The 9,187-nt window shown below is 38.8% G+C and overlaps 1 long non-coding RNA gene across 1 annotated transcript; it reads right to left on the bottom strand.

Moving 5' to 3' along the window:
- Positions 1–1,559: 1,559 nt before the first annotated feature.
- On the bottom strand, positions 1,560–7,685 carry LOC307155903. The gene is made up of 4 exons (XR_013820611.1): positions 7,610–7,685; positions 6,866–6,906; positions 2,445–2,537; positions 1,560–1,968 (listed from the first exon to the last, which is right to left on the bottom strand). It is a non-coding gene; the product is annotated as an uncharacterized lncRNA (long non-coding RNA).
- Positions 7,686–9,187: the final 1,502 nt, after the last annotated feature.

Here is a 9,187-nt window from a genome sequence, read left to right as displayed (position 1 = left end):
CCTTTGTGAAGCACAGATATATCAGTGCTGGACTGGTCTGGATGCTGATTGTAGTTTATGGAGGACTTTCTGTTTGGACCTATCCACGAGGGCAAACTGAGGTCTACACTTGTTACCTAGCAATCAGCCTGTTGGTGATCACTACTTGTAGTCTAGCAGTGCTCAAGATCCTGTTGAGACCAAGTCCTGGTGAAACAAAGAAGGAAGGGATGCACCACCAGAAAAAGAGGGCATTTATAATTATCACTGTCATTCTAGTTTGCATATCTGTTCCATATAGCCTGGAATGTTACCTGTTCATTATGAATGGACATTTGTCAGACTATACTTTTTGCCTGCTAGCGGGCATCAATTTATGGATAATGCGACCAAGCAGTGTAATGCAATCCATTCTCTTTCTGTCCAAGCAAAAGAAATTGCCATTCACTAGAAAATATTAACCATAAAAATGTGGGGGCCTTTATGTTTAATACAAATATAGTCCTTTGCAAAGTTTCTTTAAATATAACTTTGTATTTGTTAGTTTTGTTCATTTGCTTGCATTAAATAAACGCTTTGAGCTTAATGATCTGGTAAAAAATAAATAAAATAATAATAATAACAATTATAATATACATATATATATATATATATATATATATATATATACAGTGAGGAAAATAAGTATTTGAACACCCTGCTATTTTGCAAGTTCTCCCACTTGGAAATCATGGAGGGGTCTGAAATTGTCATCGTAGGTGCATGTCCACTGTGAGAGACATAATCTAAAAAACAAAAATCCAGAAATCACAATATATGATTTTTTAACTATTTATTTGTACACTGTAAGCCCTTACAGGTTGATTGAACTTAAAAAATTTATGGAAACTCGTTGCCCTAAAAAAGTTAATTTTGTATTGTTGAAAAAACAGCATATTTTAAGTTTAATGTACTTAAGATTTCAAATGCATTTAATTGAAAACTTTTAGTTCATTTAACTAACAGTTTTTAATGCAGTGCAATTTAAATTTTAGGTACATTAAACTTAAAATGTGCTGTTTTTTCAACAATACAAAATTAACTTTTTTAGGGCAACGAGTTTCCATAAATTTTTTAAGTTCAATCAACCTGTAAAGGCTTACAGTTATGCACAGAAAACATATGTGAAACCTACAATCTGGATGAATGTTGTGAGTAGACAGAACCCAAAACTTTAATTTAAATATAGCTATTTACTGTAAATGATTTAATAAAGATACACCTGCATAACAAATAAGGACAAAGGATAACAATCATTTATTTGAACTCTCAATTTATTTGAATTCACTTATCAAAATCAGTTTTCAAAGACTGACAAAAACAATGTAATATATTAAGTACCAATTACCCAATTTTAAATCTTTAAAACATTATTTTAAAACTTTTTCAAATATTTAACAAGCACAGTGTTGTTATACTGTATTAATAAGGAACATGAATATTTGTCCAATCCTAAGGCATAGTTCAATGAAAGGGAAAGTTTTTTTATCTAACGATTCTGAAAGAGAACCAGAAGAAAAATGCATTTACTGTACCTGTTTACATGGTAAGCTGGTTTGTAACAGCCAGAATCTTGCCCTTAAACTCCTTCTTTCCTAAACCTAGCAAAACTTGCTGAATGAAAAGAAAGGTGTTGCCCATGCACTTTGGGTAGTCTAGGTGCTAGACCAGGTAGTGCTAGGTGCTAGGTAGTCTGTTGTCTACAATTTAGACAACATACCCCAGGCCATGTGTCTTCTTTTTGGTTTAACTTACGCAAGTTAAACCAAAAAGAAGACACATGGCCTGGGGTATGTTGTCTAAATTGTCCATTACAACATTCCCCTCTAAGATGATTCCCACCGAGGATGGGTGGAGATGGATGGACAGGGGTTGCAGAGCCACATCTTCATTTTCTAAGCTGAGGATTCCAACTGGCACATGTTGGTACGAGTCTCCATCATCAGAAGCCTGGACAAGAGATTGGAGATTACTAAAATACATTTTAGCAGTGTACAGTTTTTTTCTAGATATTAATTTTATTGGACATTTTTTTGTTAAGTTGAATGCAAGCATAATTTTTTGTGAATTATATACACAAGTGCATCCAGGAGTTCAGTTATATTTAAACATTAAGTATGTTTTTCTTTTGTATACAAGTCTTTGCATATGACATGAATTACTGATTAAAATAAAACGTTATGAGATTAACCTTGATTGTATTTTAGTGTTTCAAAGGTGTCATGACATGAATTTAAATTTCTCCTGAATGATTTAAAATTAAAACTTCCTCCTCACTCATTTCATTCAACATTTATGTAAAATATAACTTTGTTTTTAGTGGGTTTTTTTTTATTGTTCTTACTAGCATAAATGCACAGTACGGTTTACATATTTCCAGCTGAAAATATTATAATAAACCTATGACATGCATTAATAATACTTACAAAGCATGCTTTGAAGAACTCAGTTGGGTCATCACCAAGAAGTACTGGAAGCCCTCTTATGGCAATGCATCGCATGTCAACGAGATCAGAGGTCTGAGGTGTGGTGGTTGCAGAGAAAAATAAAACATTGTATCATTTGTCAACATGAAAGGAAGGCAATTTCTATTAATCATACTTTTGACTATTGACTTTTGAAGAAAATCACAAAGTTGACAGCGAAACTTAGCTTCAAATTTTCCCTTCGACTGTTGTTTTTCAGTTGCTGTATGAAAACGGGATAAGTATTTTAAAGGAGTCATAACCTGCAATTTTCACTTTTCCACGAGAATCAATGTATGTTATGATTGCCTAACGATTATACACTGGCCGGGAAGCCGATATTTAAAAGTGAAGCGTTTGTTTACCTCGGGGTAAATAAACCAGCGCGCGTGCACGCGCACTCAAATACGAGATTTTGATTTCAGCCCCCTCTTGACGTCAAGACGGGGCAGGATATCCCATATATGGACACCGCAAACCTATGCCGCGGGAAGCCCGCCCCTCTCCCCCTCCCCCTCCCCCTCATATTCAGTTCAGTCGAGAAAGATGGAGAAACGAGTACACACCTGAGTTGCTCTGTGGTTGACTGCCACAAACAACATGTAAATGTGTTTTCTCTACCAAAAACGGACCAAACTATCAGGGACCAGTGGATGAAATTCATTTTTAATGACGCTGTCCCAACAACCCTTTCAACTGGCTTATCGTTAGGAGTCTGCGCTAAACAGTTCACACAGGAATCATACACAAATTTGGGGCAATATCAGGCGAAGTTGGCCTCGAAGCTCTGTTTGGAAAAAGGTGCAATTCCAACCATCAGAGACTTGCCTGAAATTGAAACGGTAAGACTGAGTTTTTATTGCTCTTCTGTGTGTAACAAACAGCAGCTACTGCTAATGCGGCTATTGTATGCTAGCGGGAGTATTAGCTTCGAGGTAAACATGGGGAATGGCTGCTAACGTTACTTTGCAAACAACAAATGACTGAGATCATCATGAATTCGGAGTGGGGGTTCAATCTTCAGCTGGCTGGCAGGAGCCGCCACTGGCATGTCACGTGACCGTCAGTGGCAGACTGGCACCTGCCAGTCTGATTCTGATATATCACGTGACCTGCCAGTGGTTGGCTATTGTCTGGCAGTCTGCCTTTTCAGAAACCATTGATTTTTGCCAGTTTATCTGTTTTGTGTTCCTCCCTCTCTAGCTCGTTTATTATGCATCTGTTTATATGATTATGTTCTTTTGCATGATTGGCATTTTAGAGAATTCAGACTGGTTGCTTACTGACGCTCAGTCCAGTCAGCTGAACTGCGTGTATAACGCGTTGTCTGACACTCTCGCTGTAAGGAAATACATTGTTTTCTTTTTATGAATGGAATCTCGTGCATCTATAATTTAGAATTAGTGATGTTTTAGAGAATTTTATCCCAATTAAACCAGTTAAAATGGACGTGATCAGACTGGTTTCTTACTGACGCTTTACCGGATGCTCAATCCAGTCAGCCGCGGCTGAACTGCGTGTATAACGCGTTGTCTGACACTCTCGCTGTAAGGAAATACATTGTTTTGTTTTTATGAATGGAATCTCGTGCATCTATAATTTAGCATTAGTTATGTTTTAGAGAATTTTATCCCAATTAAACCAGTTAAAATGGACGTGATCAGACTGGTTGCTTACTGACGCTTTGCTGGGCGCTCAATCCAGTCAGCCGCGGCTGAACTGCGTGTATAACGCGTTGTCTGACACTGTCGCTGTAAGGAAATACATTGTTTTGTTTTTATGAATGGAATCTCGTGCATCTATAATTTAGTATTAGTTATGTTTTAGAGAATTTTATCCCAATTAAACCAGTTAAAATGGACGTGATCAGACTGGTTGCTTACTGACGCTTTGCTGGGCGCTCAATCCAGTCAGCCGCGGCTGAACTGCGTGTATAACGCGTTGTCTGACACTGTCGCTGTAAGGAAATACATTGTTTTGTTTTTATGAATGGAATCTCATGCATCTATAATTTAGTATTAGTGATGTTTTAGAGAATGTTATCCTAATTAAACCAGTTAAAATGGACGTGATCAGACTGGTTGCTTACTGACGCTTTACCGGATGTTCAATCCAGTCAGCCGCTGAACTGCGTGTATAACGCGTTGTCTGACACTGTCGCTGTAAGGAAATACATTGTTTTGTTTTTATGAATGGAATCTCATGCATCTATAATTTAGTATTAGTGATGTTTTAGAGAATTTTATCCCAATTAAACCAGTTAAAATGGACGTGATCAGACTGGTTGCTACTCTCGTTACTGTTGCCTGCCTCTCAAGGAAATTAATCTGATTTGTATGGATACTGCAGAGTTGTGACGATTTTAATCGTTGTGTAAAAAGTTGTGCAATAATGTAGATGCAGAGTAGCCTATTAAAACGTGAATTAATCCCAATAACATGCATCTTTGTCATTGCTTTGAGCATTTTCTGTGACAACATAGGCTACTGCAATGCTTTTTATTAATTCAATAAAATAAAGCTTTTTAATAATTAAATAAAAGAAAGCCAATTTAAACTGTAAAATCACACAGCACAGACTGTATCAATATTTTTCAAATTTACAAAGACTATTTACAAATTTAACCCAAGAAGCAAAAACTATTTACAAATAAAAACAAAGACACAAAATCTATTTAGAAATACAAATACAAGAAACTAGGCCATTGCTTGTAGCACATTAAGTATTATTCCACACACAGACAGGGTGCAGCTGCAAAGACCATTTTCACAGGTCACGTGTAATGCCAGAATCAGACTGTATGCCAACCAGCCACTGACAGGTCACATGAAATGCCAGAATCAGACTGGCAGACGCCAACCAGCCACTGACAGGTCACGTGAAATGCCAGAATCAGACTGGCAGACGCCAACCAGCCACTGACAGGTCACGTGTAATGCCAGAATCAGACTGGCAGACGCCAACCAGCCACTGACAGGTCACGTGAAATGCCCGAATCAGACTGGCAGACGCCAACCAGCCACTGACAGGTCACGTGAAATGCCAGAATCAGACTGTATGTCAACCAGCCACTGACAGGTCACGTGAAATGCCAGAATCAGACTGGCAGACGCCAACCAGCCACTGACAGGTCACGTGAAATGCCAGAATCAGACTGGCAGACGCCAACCAGCCACTGACAGGTCACGTGACATGCCCGAATCAGACTGTATGTCAACCAGCCACTGACGGGTCACGTGAAATGCCAGAATCAGACTGGCAGACACCAACCAGCCACTGACAGGTCACGTGAAATGCCAGAATCAGACTGGCAGACGCCAACCAGCCACTGACAGGTCACGTGACATGCCCGAATCAGACTGTATGTCAACCAGCCACTGACGGGTCACGTGAAATGCCAGAATCAGACTGGCAGACGCCAACCAGCCACTGACAGGTCACGTGAAATTCCAGAATCAGACTGGCAGACGCCAACCAGCCACTGACAGGTCACGTGACATGCCCGAATCAGACTGTATGTCAACCAGCCACTGACGGGTCACGTGAAATGCCAGAATCAGACTGGCAGCTGCCAGTCTGCCACTGACAGGTCACGTGACATGCCAGTGGCGGCTCCTGCCAGCCAGCTGAAGATTGAACCCCTACTGTGAATTTGGCTATTGTATATTGATTGCCTAGCGCTTATATATGAGGCGCCGTCTAGTTTGTGTGTGTGTGTGCTCGCGTCTTATATGAGTAACGTTATGTGCGCGAGTTTGTGTGCTCGCGTCTCATATGAGTATGTGCGTGGAGAGTTCATATACATGTATGTGTGACTACTTAGTATGTATGCAAGCGTGTTTCATATATGTGTGCGTGAATTAAGTTTGATTTAAGCCCTAAACGGCGCCTCATACTTATACACTGGCCGGGAAGCCGGTCGCGGCCAGGTCGGGTAAATTCATAACTTGCGCCATGATGTCATTTTGGAATGATATGCAGCTAAAGCGTTACCTTCGGTGTCAATCCCCCTCCTTCCTGCCACCAATCAACGCGCCCCTCATTTGCATTATTAAAATGACCGTCCACGACAGCCAAAATATCGCATCAGATCTCGCGAGACAATAATGCCTTCAGAAATAAGGGTCTGAGGAGCTCTGTGTTTATTTTTTTTCCACTTTTCTTTTTTAGAAGGGCCTGAAAGACTATAATACAGCAGTAGGTATCCAAGGTAATACTAGGTTATGACTCCTTTAAGGCTATTGAAAGACTTAAAACTACATAAACATTCTTGATATAGGCATGGAAAAGCCTGGCTTCTTTCATATCTCCCATGTTTAAGTCTGTAATGTTTTAACAAGTATCCCCTTTTGTCACAAGCAAATAGCCTATGCAATACTTACATTTCCAGATCATCTTGATTAGCCTTGCTTTGAACTTGAATCTGCAGAGTAACAAAACATTAGATTGATTTTTTCATGACAACAAGAAAAAAATTATATCTTTTGATCTGTTATCAACAAATTTATATCCAAAATAAAGTACTATCTAGCTATCTATTTATTTATTTAGCATGTCATGATACTAGACCAGCATTAACTGAAATGTAGGCCTACTAGCTAACACCACACTGATGAGCACGAGGTTGCATTTCTTTAAGACACATGGGCTAGTATTTCTTGCGGGCAGTCGAAGTTCAATTTAATCTATGTTGTTTAATACTTCACTCACAAAGAAATGTAAAAACTTCTAAAAGGTTAATGATAAAGTTGCGCTTTATATAAAAGAATTTAAGCCATGTTGAACATTTCTAATATGGCAAACCGCCAAGATGCAAAAACACCATCTAAAAAAGATATCGTTTTACACAACAGACGACATTTTCGTTCATTTGTTTAATGAGAATTATTGATCAAAAAAGGTTAAGCATTAGATTTTAAATGTGACGATCCCAAAGAGCATGTCGTAACATAGAACTATTTAAAATTGTCGGTTGCGACTGATCGATACAACACCATGGCGAACGTTAACATGTAAACACAGCCTAAACTTACATTTAGTTTTACTGGCTAAATGTTATACATCTCATTTATCGATGTTTTATAATGTATTCGCTGTTTCAGACCAAAATGTAAAGTCCTACTCACCAGCAAACGTGCATGATGAAAGTCCAGATGAACAGATGAAAATGCGCGCTGCATCCATGTCTGACGTCAGTTCAAAGAGCCAATCAACATCTTCCTTGTATTGCGTTGCATTGACAACAGACTAAAATAAGCTAAGTTAAGTACATTCAATTTAAACAATTCAATAGAATGAAAAGTATGATGCAAATTGTACAACAAACTAAAAACATGGAGTAATTGTGCAAACATTTTGGAGTTTATGTTTATTGTACCTAAGTAGTTTAAATTAAAACAATTTCAGGGATAACAGTGTATGATACAGCTGCAAATAAGTATTTGAACACCTGTCTATCAGCTAGAATTCTGACCCTCAAAGACCTGTTAGTCTGCCTTTAAAATGTCCACCTCCACTCCATTTATTATCCTAAATTAGATGCACCTGTTTGAGGTCGTTAGCTGCATAAAGACACCTGTCCACCCCATACAATCAGTAAGAATCCAACTACTAACATGGCCAAGACCAAAGAGCTGTCCAAAGACACTAGAGACAAAATTGTACACCTCCACAAGGCTGGAAAGGGCTATGGGGAAATTGCCAAGCAGCTTGGTGAAAAAAGGTCCACTGTTGGAGCAATCATTAGAAAATGGAAGAAGCTAAACATGACTGTCAATCTCCCTCAAATAGAGAATCTTTGGAGGGAGCTCAAACTCCATGTTTCTCAGCGACAGCCCAGAAACCTGACTGATCTAGAGAAGATCTGTGTGGAGGAGTGGGCCAAAATCCCTCCTGCAGTGTGTGCAAACCTGGTGAAAAACTACAGGAAACGTTTGACCTCTGTAATTGCAAACAAAGGCTACTGTACCAAATATTAACATTGATTTTCTCAGGTGTTCAAATACTTATTTGCAGCTGTATCATACAAATAAAGTTAAAAAATCATACATTGTGATTTCTGGATTTTTTTTTTTTAGATTATGTCTCTCACAGTGGACATGCACCTACGATGACAATTTCAGACCCCTCCATGATTTCTAAGTGGGAGAACTTGCAAAATAGCAGGGTGTTCAAATACTTATTTTCCTCACTGTATATATATATATAATATATATATACATATGAATGATGAAGAACATCAATGTTGTAAATGAGATATGTGCTATTAAACTAACTTCCTGATTCAGCCTGAGTTATCGATTACCAACTGACTACCAGCTGTGCGACCAAAAATAATAATTTCCGTTTTGTTTTCATTTAATTGAACGAGATTTTCAGCCATCCACAGCTTTACTTCCTCCAGACACCTAAGGAGTATGGCGTTGGAATCCAACTGTGTCATCTGCATACGATGGTGAGAAATACCATATTTAAAAATCATTCCCAACGGGAGCATATACAGTGAGAACAGGATGGGACCCAAAATAGATTTGCGTGTGTGGATCTCTCGAGCATTTGTGGATTGATTTGCGTGTGTGGATCTCTCGCGTGCATTTGTGGATTGCTGCGCGCACATGTGGATCTCTCGCGTGCATTTGTGGATTGCTGCGCGCACATGTGGATCTCTCGCTTGCATTTGTGGAAGGTTTTGAGACTGTTTTCAC

This window comes from Squalius cephalus, assembly GCF_949319135.1.
Source record: "Squalius cephalus genome assembly, chromosome: 3".
NCBI lineage: Eukaryota > Metazoa > Chordata > Actinopteri > Cypriniformes > Leuciscidae > Squalius > Squalius cephalus.
This window is presented reverse-complemented; position numbering and strand designations above follow the sequence as displayed.